Source organism: Crocuta crocuta, unplaced genomic scaffold (genome assembly GCF_008692635.1).
Source record: "Crocuta crocuta isolate KB4526 unplaced genomic scaffold, BGI_CrCroc_1.0 scaffold258, whole genome shotgun sequence".
Classification (NCBI taxonomy): Eukaryota; Metazoa; Chordata; class Mammalia; order Carnivora; family Hyaenidae; genus Crocuta; species Crocuta crocuta.
Window position 1 is genome coordinate 2,514,138 of NW_027532842.1, and position 13,761 is coordinate 2,527,898.

At 43.2% G+C, this 13,761-nt stretch overlaps 1 protein-coding gene across 1 annotated transcript in view; it reads left to right on the forward strand.

The window, feature by feature from the left end:
* FLT1 (fms related receptor tyrosine kinase 1) overlaps positions 1-13,761 on the forward strand; it is a gene marked incomplete at its 5' end in the record, with an annotated part of 150,185 nt that overhangs the window by 85,549 nt on the left and 50,875 nt on the right. The gene's annotated exons all lie outside the window — the stretch shown is intronic.

The window sequence follows — 13,761 nt, forward strand, 5'->3', positions numbered from 1 at the left end:
AGTGATTGTGCAGAGAAAATGGGATTTCTGAAAAAGTCATTCTAAGGCTGGAAAGAGTAACCAACTTTCCTCCGAGAATATTTAAGAGCACAGAAAACAATGCCGCTCTGAGATGTTTCTAGGGAAGCCTTTCCTAAACTGAGAAACCGTTGGGTCAGAGAACTCTGGCTTAAATGACATTTCTGTGGCAGCTCTTAAGTAGCCTGGGGCTGGAGGAGGAGAGAATCCCTCTGACCCGCGGATTGAGACTGCTTCCTCAATTGGATCTTGGTTACTAGGACGATTTATCCAACGACCTGAAAGGGACATCTTTCCTGTCACCGCTAGATGCCTGACACCAAATACGAGGTTTAGTTGTACCCCGGACAACAATATAAACCTAGGGGGCGTTCCGAATATGTTGCAGAACCAAAATTCTGTTTTTTCTAAGGATCAACTTCCATTTAGAAGGTGAGGAGAGAGGAGTGGAATTAAGGAAGGAGTACAATGAGGTGGCAGCAGGGAGAACATCTCCCTGGTGGGCCCTGCTGGAGTCCAGAGCTGCAAGCCCTGCCCCGGACGAACGAGGATCCCTGACTTTGATCACCGCCTGGACATGGCGAAGAAATGGAGACTGACGCTTCAGGCAATTCTGCAATTGCCTGTTAATGCTTGGCTGGCTCAGTGAGGCTGTCAAGTCCACCTGTAGAGTTCTGTGGTTTATACCCAGAAAAGTAAAATAACCCCTGGGTAGAGTCCCAGTTTTGTCCTGAAAATCTCTAGAAGTTATTTTTGGAGAATCAATCTTGATACCCACCCAAATAGCTCTTTATTGAAATACTGTACGGTTTCTTTAGGGCTTGCAGGTATGCACATGCTATATGTAGCTAATCATATCCTAACGCTTTGCCCAAAGAAAATTTCCTGGACCCACTTTCCAGTACAGCATCCTCATCCCCATTCAGCCCAGAGAAGCCTCCGGAAAGGTGTGAGCCAGGCAGGATCCAGCCAGAGGCACCACAGGGCAGGCAGTATAAACCCACTCATAAATAGCAGGGCTGCCTGCTGGGTGTTTGAGTCTTTAAGCCCTTTTGAAAGTCCTCTTGATTTTCAAATGAAATGAAAAATTTAGACCGTAAGAAATCAAAATGAACTTGAGAATGTGAGCATCACTTTAGAAAGAGCCTCCCCCCCCCGCCCTTTGTTTTTTTTGTTTTTGTTTTTTTTATTGTGGTGAAATGCACATAACATAAATGTTACCGTTTAATTGTTAACGTGTGCAACTCAGGGGCACTAAGCACAGTACAATGTTGCACAACCATCAACACTATCCAGTTTCAGAACTTTCTCAGCACCTCAAACAGAAACCGTATACCCATTAAGGCTTTTGACTGTGAATGAACTTCGTCTTTTGATTCTTTCTGTGACCTCTTGCAACGCACGGAACTGGAGTTTGAGCATGGCCAAGATCAGCAGCCTGTTTTGTTTGACGACTGGCCAGTGCTTGAGGGACCAGTAGCAGAGAAAAAGAACTGGGGAATGAAGAGAAACAAAGAGAAGAGAAATCGAGACATATGGGGGTGTGATGGGGGAAGAGAGAGCTCACCCCAGAGATCACAGGATTGCACCCTGTCCAAAGTCACCCCCAAACTAACAACCACTGTCTGGGCACTTAGAGTGGGAAGGGGTCTCCGTCCCCAATCTACAGTTTGCTGCTTAGACTGAAGACTGCCTGACTATCTACCTTAGATCATTTTGCACCTCTGTCTCTTAGTGGAATGATTAAATGAGGTTTCTCTATTTCATGTGTCCAGAATTTACTTTGGAAACCCCTCTTCCCCCCAAGTACAAACTTGAAACAGTTTAACCCAGACCGACCACGACAGACAGCAAGGCAAGGCAGCTGGGGAGTGCCGATCCAATTAAGAAGATACGCAAACAGATGTATTTGCAGATAACCTAGTCCATGAATTTGCCATTGTTTACCTGACTGAACACAGTCAGACGAGAAAGTTCGTTCCTCCTCCACCCCATATTCAAGGGATGGCTTCATTTTTGTGTTATTTTCTGCTAGGAAGGACCTTTAAACAATTAGATTGAATATTAGTTTGGCCATCTCATTCAACTCTGTCATAATTCAACCGGCCATCACTGAAAAAGAAAAGAAAGCAGAGCAAACATATATCATGTACCCCAACACACACACACACACACACACACAAGCATAGGGGGCCAGTCTTCTGATGAAATGGATTTTGGTTTAGCCTTTTTTATTTTTAAGTTTTTAAAAAAATGTTTGTCTATTTTGGGGGAGGGCAGAGCAGAGGATCTGAAGCAGATTCCGCGCTAACAGCAGAGAGCCCAGTGCAGGGCTCAAACTCAAGACCAGCGAGATCATGACTTGACTTCATGACTTAAGCCGAAGCTGGATGCTTAATCAACTGAGCCACCCAGGCGACCCTGGTTTAGCCTCTTATTGCTTTAATCCAAAATTATAAATTGTTGTGAAGTATAAATCTACTTTTCTTTCTTCAAAAATATTTCCTCATTGTATATGCATAGTCAATATTAAAGTTTTGCAAATGGGGCACCTGCTTGGCTCAGTCAGTTAAGCATCCGACTTTGGCTTAGGTCATGATCTCACGGCTCATGAGTTCGAGCCCCTCATCGGGCTCTGTGCTGACAGCTCAAAGCCTGGAGCCTGCTTCAGATTCTGTGTCTCCCTCCCTCTCTGCCCTTCCCCTGCTCACACTCTCTCTCTCAAAACTAAACATTAAAAAGAATTTAAAAGTTTGCAAATGTTAAAGTATTTGGAGGTGTGTGTGTGCGTGTATGTGTGTGTGTGTAATATACCTTTTACACTTTCATTCAGTGACTCTTTGCTGATGGTATAAGAGGCCCATGATTTCATTTTTTTAGGTTTATTATTTATTTTGAGAGAGAGCAAGTGAGCACAAAGTGGGGGAGGGGCAGAGAGAAAGGGAGAGAAGAGAGAGAAAATCCTAAGCAGGCTCTGCATTGTCAGTGTGGAGCCTGATGTGAGGCACAACTTCATGAACCCCGAGATCATGACCTGAGCCAAAATCAAGAGTTGGATGCTTAACCAATGGAGCCAGCCACGCACCCCCATAATTTCATTTTTTAAAATGTTTATTTTTGAGAAACAGAGACAGAGCATGAGTGAGGGAGGGGCAGAAAGAGAGGCAGACAGACACAGAATCCGAAGCAGGCTCCAGGCTCTGAGCTGTCAGCACAGAGTCCGACCCGGGGCTCAACCCACCAACTGTGAGATCATGACCTGAGCTGAAGTTGGACACTTAACCGACTGAGCCACCCAGGCGCCACCCCACTATAATTTCATTTTTAAAACCATCTTTTTAAAACTTATGTGAATACATTTTCGTTGCAAAAGATCACAGAGTAGGGAAAGCGCATAAGCTATAAAAAATGCCCTTATGGAGAGTTAGCACATGTCAAGTATTTGGTTTGTATTTTGTCAACAGCTTTACTGCTTTTTGCCTATGTATGTGCATATGTACAAATTTAGGGCATTCGTATATGTGGAGCAAATAATAAATGGGATTGAGTCATTCATTCATTCAACAGCTATTCACTGAACACGAACTCTGTGCCAGAGAGAGAGAAAAGCCAGCATCTCTAAGATAAATTTGAGATGAGATCATGCTATGTGTTTTATGACTTGCTTTGATCACCCTGTATCTTGGAGGTCTTTCTATGTCCGCACTTAGTGTCCTGCTTCATTCTTCTTAGCATCCATACCCTTTACTATGGTATGTATTCCCATAATTTATTCTTTTACCAATGGAAAAAACTTTCTAGACTTTAGCGTCTATGCAGTGCAGTACTAATACTTTACTGGTCATAGAAACACTCCTTCACTATATGCAGAGTGGCCACTTTGGATGAATGGCTCTATTCTGCAGTATCAATGCACCCAACCTCATGGAGGGGCTGTGGCAAATCTGAACATATCACAAGAATGCGTTGAAGCAGGAATGAGTGCGTGTGTGTCTTTCCATGCGCATGTGTGGGTTTATAATTTATAGATATTAACTATACAACCTCAGCTCTCAGCTATGTCTAACTATGGACTTAGCACCTCTTGACACGTTTTGTAAGTGCCTGAATCATCTTGAAATACTTCATTAGAACAACAGCAAAGTTCACAGTGAAAGGGCATGAGAATGCTTTTCATTTTTAAATGTTTAGAAATACATGTGTTTTCGGCACAGTTTCATGGTGCTCGCTTCAACTGTAACCCCTTCACGTCAACCAGTTTACAGTTTCTTGACAGCTTTTGGAAACTATTCTGTTAGCATACCCCAGTTTTGTTAAGCGAGTGAAGCAATAGACATTGTCCCAAATGAAAGGACCTTTGTTTTTGGCTTTTTCCTTATTCAGTGGTTTCATGAAGAGGAATATTATACAGCATTTCTCCCCAACTGTTCTCAATCTTATTCTTTCCCAAGAGCAAAGAGTCTCAACAGGGATCACATGACCCATCAGATCTCCTTTAGACCGTGTGTTTTGAGCATCTCATAATTCTCTTCCAACTTAACACATTATTATAAGGCTGCTTTTCACCGTTCTCAAATTTTTTCGCCCTTCGTCAACATTTTTTTTCTTACATCTGCAAATGCTTTGCCATGTGGCTTGACCTCAGGGTAAGATTCTCAGCAGAGAAAGCAGCAGCCACATGGTGACCATTCAAAAACACTAGAATCGTTTGCCTTTTTAGTGCCATTTAATGAGCCCACCACCCTTCACTTCCCAAATTCGTCAGCCTTTGCAGCCTTGGATTTCTCTTACCCATAGTTTTCCAAACCTCCAAAGTTTGACTGGATACATAAAATCTCCTGTGTTCTTTGTGGGAAGTCGGTCAGACATCCAGTCTCTGGTGCTCTTGGAACACGTTAGCCATCTTTAATCTCTGTTTTGGCACTTCTGGTGCTTAGGTCAGATACAGCTCTTAGCCAATCAGTTCCTTTAAGAGGTATCAATCTAGGGACGCTTGGGTGGCTCAGTTGGTTAAGCGTCGGACTTCAGCTTAGGTCATGATCTCACCCGTTTGTGGGTTCAAGTCCCACATCGGGCTCTGTGCTGACAGCTCAGAGCCTTGGAGCCTACTTCAGATTCTGTGTCTCCCTCTCTCCCTCTGCCCGTCCTCCTCTCGCCTCTTCTCCCTCTCTCTCAAAAATAAATAAACATTAAAAAAAGAGGTATTAATCTAAAGGTATGATTTACCATGTACCTACAACTCTATGCATCATCGTCCTCATAGCTACCGTTTATCAGAAATATATCATGTGTTGATTTCAAAGAAATTATCATTTCGTTGGAGAGCCAACACTATCATAACAAAACTTACTTTTTAAAATTTTTTTAAAGTTTATTTACTTTTTTTTTTTAGTATTCTCTACACCCTATGTGGGGCTTGAACTCACAACCTCAGGATCAAGAGTTGCATGCTCTTCCAACCAAGCCAAGTGCCCCCCAAATTTACTTTTTATTTTATTAACTAACATCTATTAATTACCTATTCCATGAACCAGACATTTTGTCATATTCTAGAGAAAATGAAAAATGAGCAAAATGTAATCCTTACCTTTGAAAAACGTACACATAATAGGTACAAGTCAATTTGTAAGTATGTAATATGAATGGTATAAAACTCCATGAGGTACAAATTAGCCCCCCTGAGTGGAGTGATCCAAGGAAGCTTCATGGAGGAGGTATCATCTGAATAGGACTTTGATGGTTGAAGAAGAGAGTTTCGATTTTGATGATTAACTTGGCCAAATTGGATGGACATGTTCTCTTAAGTCAGAAGTTCCGCCGCTTAGTTGAGCAATGAAACTGGAGTCATTGATCAGACTACCAGGCCATTGTAGGAAACAATACATCAGATTTTTGTGTAAGGATCAGGGAAAAAACACATGGTATGCATTACTTTAGTCAAACAGGCTAATTTAAAGGATCTACTAATTCATTTACTCAGTGATGAATTGGGTTAAAGTTCTATTTCATGCCCTTCCCCGGACAGTGTGCTGCTTATATATAAAGTGCCAAGATCATTCTTCACCTTATGGTATCAGGGAAAGAAATAAAATTAATCATAAATCCCTTGAAAATACAAAAAACTGAAGAGGTTTTGTGTGTGTGTGTGTGTGTGTGTGTGTGTGTGTGTGTGTATTATTTTGAAAGAGAATACCAAGCAGGCTCCAGGCTGTCAGCACAGAGCCCAATGCGGGGCTCAAACTCCCAAACTGTGAGATCATGAGGTGAGCCCAAATCAAGAGTTACAGATTCAACTTACCGAGCTACCCAGGCACCCTGGGTTGTACATATGTTTACATTTTAGACTGTCCCCCATAGATAAACATATAGACAAGCATCGTCACAAACTCTGATCTAAAACCCGCATCAGCAGCCAGCACAGGAGACGCTACAAGTCCCTGCCCTGGGTACCGCCACCAGATTTCCTTGGAGGACAAGTCCCTGCAAAAACAAGTCCGTGTAAAATTTTACTTGAGCCTTTGAGGTTAATAGTTTAGCAGACCTATGAAACTACCTGAGTTTAGATGTCTAAGTTCTAGGATCTAAAGCTCTTTGAATCTTAATAAAATTAACTGACATACAACGTTACAGACAGGGGAGAGTTGGGTATATAGGTCATAAGTCAGTACCACCACATAGGGAGGACTCAGCATTAACTACTACCTTTCTCAGCTTCATAATACTCAGTGAACGCTGCAGAGCTCACTCCTTCCCTCACCCCCTCAACTCCATTTTCCATGCTTTTGGTTTATTTGGCCATTTCCTCAGTTACTGAGTGTCTGCTCTCTGTGGGTGCAGTGCTAGACACTGAGGGCTCAGTAATGAATAAGGCAGTGGAGGGGGCACATAAGAAAGTCAGTAAATCTACCACAAAATGTTAAGTGTCGGGGTAGAGGCACGTGCAAGGTGATGACAGAGTAACAGAGGAGGGGCCCAGGAGCATCAGAAGGTGCTTTCCAGAGCATCTGGGTTAGTCTTGAATGTAGTATTAGTAAATGAATGCTAACTGTGTTGCCTGGGCGGCTCAGTCGGTTAAGCATCTGACTCTTGATCTCGGCTCAGGTCATGGTCTCATGACCCACGTCGGGCTCTCACTGACGCACGGAGCCTGCTTCAGATTCTCACTCTCCTCTCTCTACCCCTCCCCTTGCTCTCGCTTTTGCTCTCTCTCTCTCTCAAAATAAATAACCTTTAAATAAAATTTAAAAAAGAAGAATGCTAATCAAATGCCAGGTCAAGAAAGTACTGTGTAAAGTCATGGCGGCTTATCATGAACTGCTAACAGATCAGTATGGCTCATACCAAGGATACACTTAGAGACGTAGCAGGGTCAGAAGCTGGAAAAAAAATAGGCGGGGCCAGACCGCAGAGGTCCTTGCCTCATTAAATATAATAGTGTCATCCCATGTACCTCCTAAGTCAAAGCTGTGTCTAATTTATGCAGCATACACATTTCTCTTGGCCCTCACAGCAAATTTACGTAAGTTGATTTGGTTGCCACCATTTAGAAATCATAATCTTTAACATGAAAAATCCAGATTTCTGTCTTCTATTTAAAACTTCAAAGACAACACTGGACTCAAATTCCCAGATTCCAATCGGTTGGAGCTAAGTTAATACTTCCACCTTCTGATGGGAGACAGGCCTTCAGCATTCCACAGACATAGTCCCTCTCCCATGATCTCATCCCCAACTCATTTCTGTTATGTGCCCGGCCCCTGAAGACATCCACTCTTGCAAATCCCGCTCTGTGCCCTGCTGGTCCGATATGACACAGCTTCTCTCAGTAAAGGGAAATAGATCGTGTTTTGACAAGAATTATTATTTTTAGTGGCCGGAAATTACTTAGGTGATCCCTCTAGAGGCAAGCAGGCCTACAATTAAATTATCTTATCTCAACAACACAAAGTGGAACATCATGTTTCTAAGTGAGTTCTACGTGTTAGTTCTAATGATGCACACCCAAAGGGGAAAGAGAAAATTCATATATGGTGACTCTTGAAAGCAGCCCATACCATTTTGCATCACAGCAAAATTACAACATACCTAGGAACAAATATACCTGAAGAGTAAGCTATTTAAAGAGAAAACCATAGAATTAGCAACTGACGTAAAAAAGTCCTGAAACAACCCAAAGATATTTGATATTCTTGGATGTGAGTATTTATTGTCAGTGGAACATTTTTGGAGCCATTTCTGTAGGTCAAAAATATTGGCAATTTCATTTGTTTCAACCTAAAAATAAATATGCAAAATTTCTCCAAAATTATGACATAAATTCAATGGAATCTTCATCCACTTCCCAATAGTGCTTCTCACAGAATTTGTCTAGCTAAAACTGAAATCCATATTGACATATAAAGGACCGAGATAATTATGAAGAAGAAGGGATCATGCTGTACTAAATATCAAGATGCATGTTATCAAACAGTCATAACTTGTGTGCGATAAATGGGTCACTGTAAACTAATAGAGAACCTACAAACAGAAACACAAATTTATGGAAACTTAGTATCTGACAGAACTAAGAAGAATAGATTATTCAGTAAATGATCCTGGAGTAACTGGCTATTTATGCAGTAAAAATTAGATTCTTAACTCACACCACGCCCATACACTCCCCAGAAGAAAATCCAGATGGATTAACAACCTAAATGAAAAATGACAAATCTCTAAGTAACTCTTCTCAAAAGATTTTTTGAAGAAAGTATATAAGGGAAATGCTTTATATCAGAGTAGGAACCCATTTTTTTAAAACAAGTAACAAGAGGCCCCTGGGTGGCTCAGTCGGTTGACCATCCAACTTTGGCTCAGGAGTTTGAGCCCCATGTTGGGCTCTGTGCTGACAGCTCAGAGCCTGGAGACTGTTTCAGATTCTGTGTGTGTCTCTCTCTGTCCCTCCTCCGCTCACGGTCTCTGTCTCTCAAAGTAAATAAAAAAATAAAACAAGCAGCACAGAGGATAATGGAGAATATTAATAAATTTGACTACATTAGAATTTTTAAAGTTTTTGTATTAAAAATTGACGAAACACAAAGTTTAAAAGACTGCTCATAAATGTTGGGGGGAACTTAAGATTAGTGTCCAAAACAGAGAACCCAAAATCACTGCAAAAAAGACAACTAGGCTAATAGAAAAATGGGCGGAGGACATGAAGAGGTAATTCACAGGAAAAGAAGCCTTCGTGGCCAACAAAAATGGAAAAAAGTGTCCACCTAGCTGGTAGCCGGAGAAACATAGATTAACATCACAGCGAGATGCGATCTCAGACCCATCATTTTGTCATCAATTAAAACATCTGGTAGCACTGAGGATTGGGAAGTATGGCAGAGTGCAGCTTGTACTCAGTGTGGTGAAAGTATAAATTATTCTTTTGGAAGACAATTTTGTAATTCTTGGTAGAGTTGAGAATCGGTGTACTCTGTGACCCAGCAGAAGGAAATGTGTGCATAACCAGGTATGCCTGGCTGTGTCAGATGCACATTGCAGCCTTCTTCAAAGAGCAAAAAGGCAAAAACTACCTTATGGTGGGAAAGTGGATTTTTTTTTATACAGTGAGTTAAATATGAGTTTTATACATAAGTTAAAAATGAACTTCAGGGGTCCCTGGATGGCTCAGTCAGTTAAGTGTCTGATTCTTGGTTTCAGCTCAGGACATGATCTCATGGTCCGTGAGATTGAGCCCCGCACCCAGCTCTGCACTGATAGTGCAGAGTCTGCTCGCTCGCTCGCTCTCTCTCTCTGCCCCTCCCTCTCCTGCCCATGGGCCCTCTCCTGCTCTCTCACTCTCAGAATAAACATTTGAAGAACAATGAACTCTATCTGCATCAAAGAAGATAAATATCAACACATCATTAAATAGGAAAAGTTGAGAAAAAGTAAATACTCTATGGCACTATTCATTTAGAATTTTTAAAGCCACAAAACAATATTACATATTCTATGGAGGACATACCTATGTGGAAAAAACACAAAAACATTCATGAGAATGATAACATACCGACTTCAGGATAGTGATACTTCTGGAGAGAAGAAGAGAGGGAATAAAGTATCTATGAATTTTATTCACAAAAAAGAGGGGAGGGGTCTAGAGCAAACATGGCCAAAAGCTGACATCTGACTGTCTTCGTGGTGGGCACATGGGTTCTGTTTTTCCTGCACTTTTAAATGTTTGGAACGAATCACAATGAAAAAGTTAAGAAGAAAGCCCTTTGCGGAAGGTGACCTCCTCACTAGAATAAATAGCCCCTGTATCGTAGGGACCAGGTCAGGTAAAGTTAACGACAAGGTAAGGCATTAAAGAAACTAGGGGACACAACTACGAATGAGTTCGGGCAGATTTGAGCGATGAAGAAGAATAGTGAGGGTAGTAACTGGCCTGTGTTTGCGAGAAGGGAAATAAACAGCGAGAGAATGAGAACATGGATGGTGGTACGCCAATGTCTGCACCGCTTGTCAGAGCGTAGTGTGAGGGCCAGTTGGGAAGAAGAGCCTCACTGGTTGGCTAGGGACACCCTCTCACCCCGTCTCCTCCTCCACCTGACGAAAGAGGAAACTGGCAGCGTTAGCTCACGGCATCCTTGGCACTATGTTTTCACCTTCATAACTACGCTGCTGTCTCCTTGAGTGAAATCCAAGGTCTTGGGCTTTATTTGTTCATTGTGGCAGCCTTAAGCCAGGATTTGAGCGATAGGAAGTTGGTAGAGGTCAGGTCTGCTGCGACGCAGACACTCGTGAATAAAAGATAGCTGCTTCCATGAATGGCCGCCGCCCCTGATGACCCACTCTCCAGCCATGCTTTTACGTCCTACGACTCCCACAGGTGCCGTATCTTCCCCTTTCCAGAACTTTTGCCTAAGTTATCTCAGCTGGTCCTCAAGACAGCACCATAAAATAGGCAAAGCAGGTATGATTCTTATCATGCAGACGGGGAAACACACCCAGAGGCATGAAATGCTGTAGCCAAGGTTGCGAGCAGAGTCTCCTGCTTTCCCCCGTTTCCTGGGCTTAGAAGACCAGAACCATCTCGCGCTCCTCGCTGTCCATTCCTGCATCCAGGAGGGAGCAACTTGTGGAGGTTGTTTCTACCAAGTGTCTGTTTGCATTTCTTCCTCACTGCTTCCTTTCCCACCCTCCAGATTGGGGTCCTCAGTGCTCCTGCCTGGATTATAGCTGCTGAGCTAGACTCCAGATGCCCCTTTTCCTGCACTGCAGCCTCCACTGTATCCTCCTTCTAGACTAAACTTCCTCAAACATCGCTTTCCTTAGGTCATTTCCCTGCTCAAAGATCTCTGTGAGCCCCTCTTTCCTTCTCCACTGAAATGGAAACTGCTTGGCCGGGGTTTCAAATTCTCCTCACTCTGCGCTCGCCCTTTCTAGTCAGCTGCTCCAAACGAGAGCTTTGAAAATACAAATGGCTAACAAGTCATCTATCAAATCAGCAAAGGTTTGTGTTTTGTATTTTTTTTTTTTTTTTTTAGATGATCCTGCTCATTCCTGGTGGGAGAGACATAAAATAATCTCTTCTCCTCTGCTGGTAGACATGTTAATGGGTGTAACCTTTTTGGAAGGCAGTGTGGTTATAAGGATCATGAGCTTTTCACCTAATACATCTTTTTCTGAAAACATATCCTAAGGAAATAATCCGAAATATACAGAAATCTTTACACCTAAAGATGTGAATTGTACTGTTATTTATAGCCATGAGCAGTTAGATGTAACTCTCCAGTGGCTTTTTTTTGGCGCTTAGAACAAAATCCTAAATCCTTACTTACCGTGGCCTGTGGTCATTCATGATCAGGCCCGCTGACCTCCTTTCTCCTGCTTACTAACTGAAGTCTACAGCGGTCTTTTCGCTGTCCCCAAAACTCATTCCTGCCCCAGGGACTTTGGAGCCGCTCCTCCCTATATGTCTCAAACGCCCCTCCAGGTCTTCAGATGGCTCATTTTCCCTGTCTATCAGGTCCCTGCTCAGACTTTCCCTGACCCCCCTCCATAACCCACGGTCCCCTTCACCTGGTTAGTTTCTTTTTTTTTTAAATATTTTTATTTATTTCTAGGAGAGAGAGACAGCGTGAGCAGGGGAGGGTCAGAGAGAGAGGGAGTCACAGACTCTGAAACAGGCTCCAGGCTCTGAGCTGGCAGTCAGCACAGAGCCCGACGCGGGGCCCAAACCCACGAACCGCGAGATCATGACCCAAGCGAAAGTCGGACGCTTAACCGACTAAGCCACCCAGGCGCCCCTACCTGGGTTAGTTTCTTTACAGACTTTATTGTTACTCGAAATTACTTATTTGTAATTCTCCAAAGCTATAATTCGAGCCCTTTGTAGGCGAGGATTCATTTGTCTTATTACGATATCACCAGATCTAGACACGTGGCCAGTATATGGCAGGGGCTCAAAAATATCACCCAAGTGAACGAATGGTTGTTAAAAAGAATAAAGGGAAAATATCTGAGAGGAAAGACTGTAGGTTTGTTTTACATTTTCTTTAGGCTTTCCAGTATTTCTCAAGTTTTCTATATTGGATGTCTTTTATAATTGGGGGAAATAGAAACTATTTAAACTTAACAAAATATAGCCATTCAATACACATTCATTTCAGTGGCATGGCCTATTCTCTGGCCTGCCTTCTCTCTGCGCCTCTGATAATCCTTTAAATTTTTTTTAATGTATTTTTTTTTTAATTTTTGAGAGAGAGATAGAGGGAGACAGTGTGAGCAGGGGAGGGTCAGAAAGAGAGGGAGACACAGAATCCGAAACAGGCTTCAGGCTCTGAGCTGTCAGCACAGAGCCCGACGTGGGGCTCGAACCCACGAACCACGAGATCATGACCTGAGCCGAAGTCGGACGCTTAACCGACTGAGCCAGCCAGGCGCCCCTCTGATAATCCTTTAAACTTCAGCTCAAAGTCCAGTTCCTCCAGGATTCCTTCCAGTGTACACCGTTCTCCTTGGTCTCTCTCCCACCCCAGACTTTCCATTTAATTGGGTACATACGCTGTGCTATATATACTCATTCTCATTCATGAAACACTTCCTGTTTGTGTGGGGAGGGCGGGGGGGGGGAGAGATAATATATGTGTGTTTGGTAGGAGTTGATTTCCACTCCCCAGCAGGTGCCATGTCTTCGCCTCCCCTCCCCACAAAGTCTTTAATACAGACTAATAGAGTAAGTACTCAATAAATACTTGGTGTCCTTGATAGTCCTTAGTGTTGAAGCTACGGGGTCTTCAAGCTGGGCTCTGCAAATCGTGCTCCTTCCATTCTGTGGCGCCCTGGGGTAACACATCTGCTTGTATTTATCGAGTCCTGCGCCTGCCATTCATGTTCCGCGCACCTGGTAGAAATCGCTTTCCTTTTCATCGTTAAGGTGGAAGGAACTGAAATAGAAAGCTTAATAAGTAGGCTGCCTAAAGTGACAAAGCTCGAAGCAGTGAGGCCTAGATTAAGACACAGCCCCAGCTCCTCCCCACTCCGGCAGGTGAAGCGAGACTCCCTTTGACCCACACGCCCCGGACGTGTGTCAGCCCAACTGCGCGCTCTTGGTCAAGTTACATAACCTCACCATCCCTGTCTCCATGTTTGTGAAACGGAGCCATGAAGCCCCGACCGGCTGGTTGTACATGTCAGGATGTGAAGCATCTCGTGCGGGGCCGACGCGTAGCAGGCACTGAGCAAATGGTGTTGTTATTCATGTGCTGC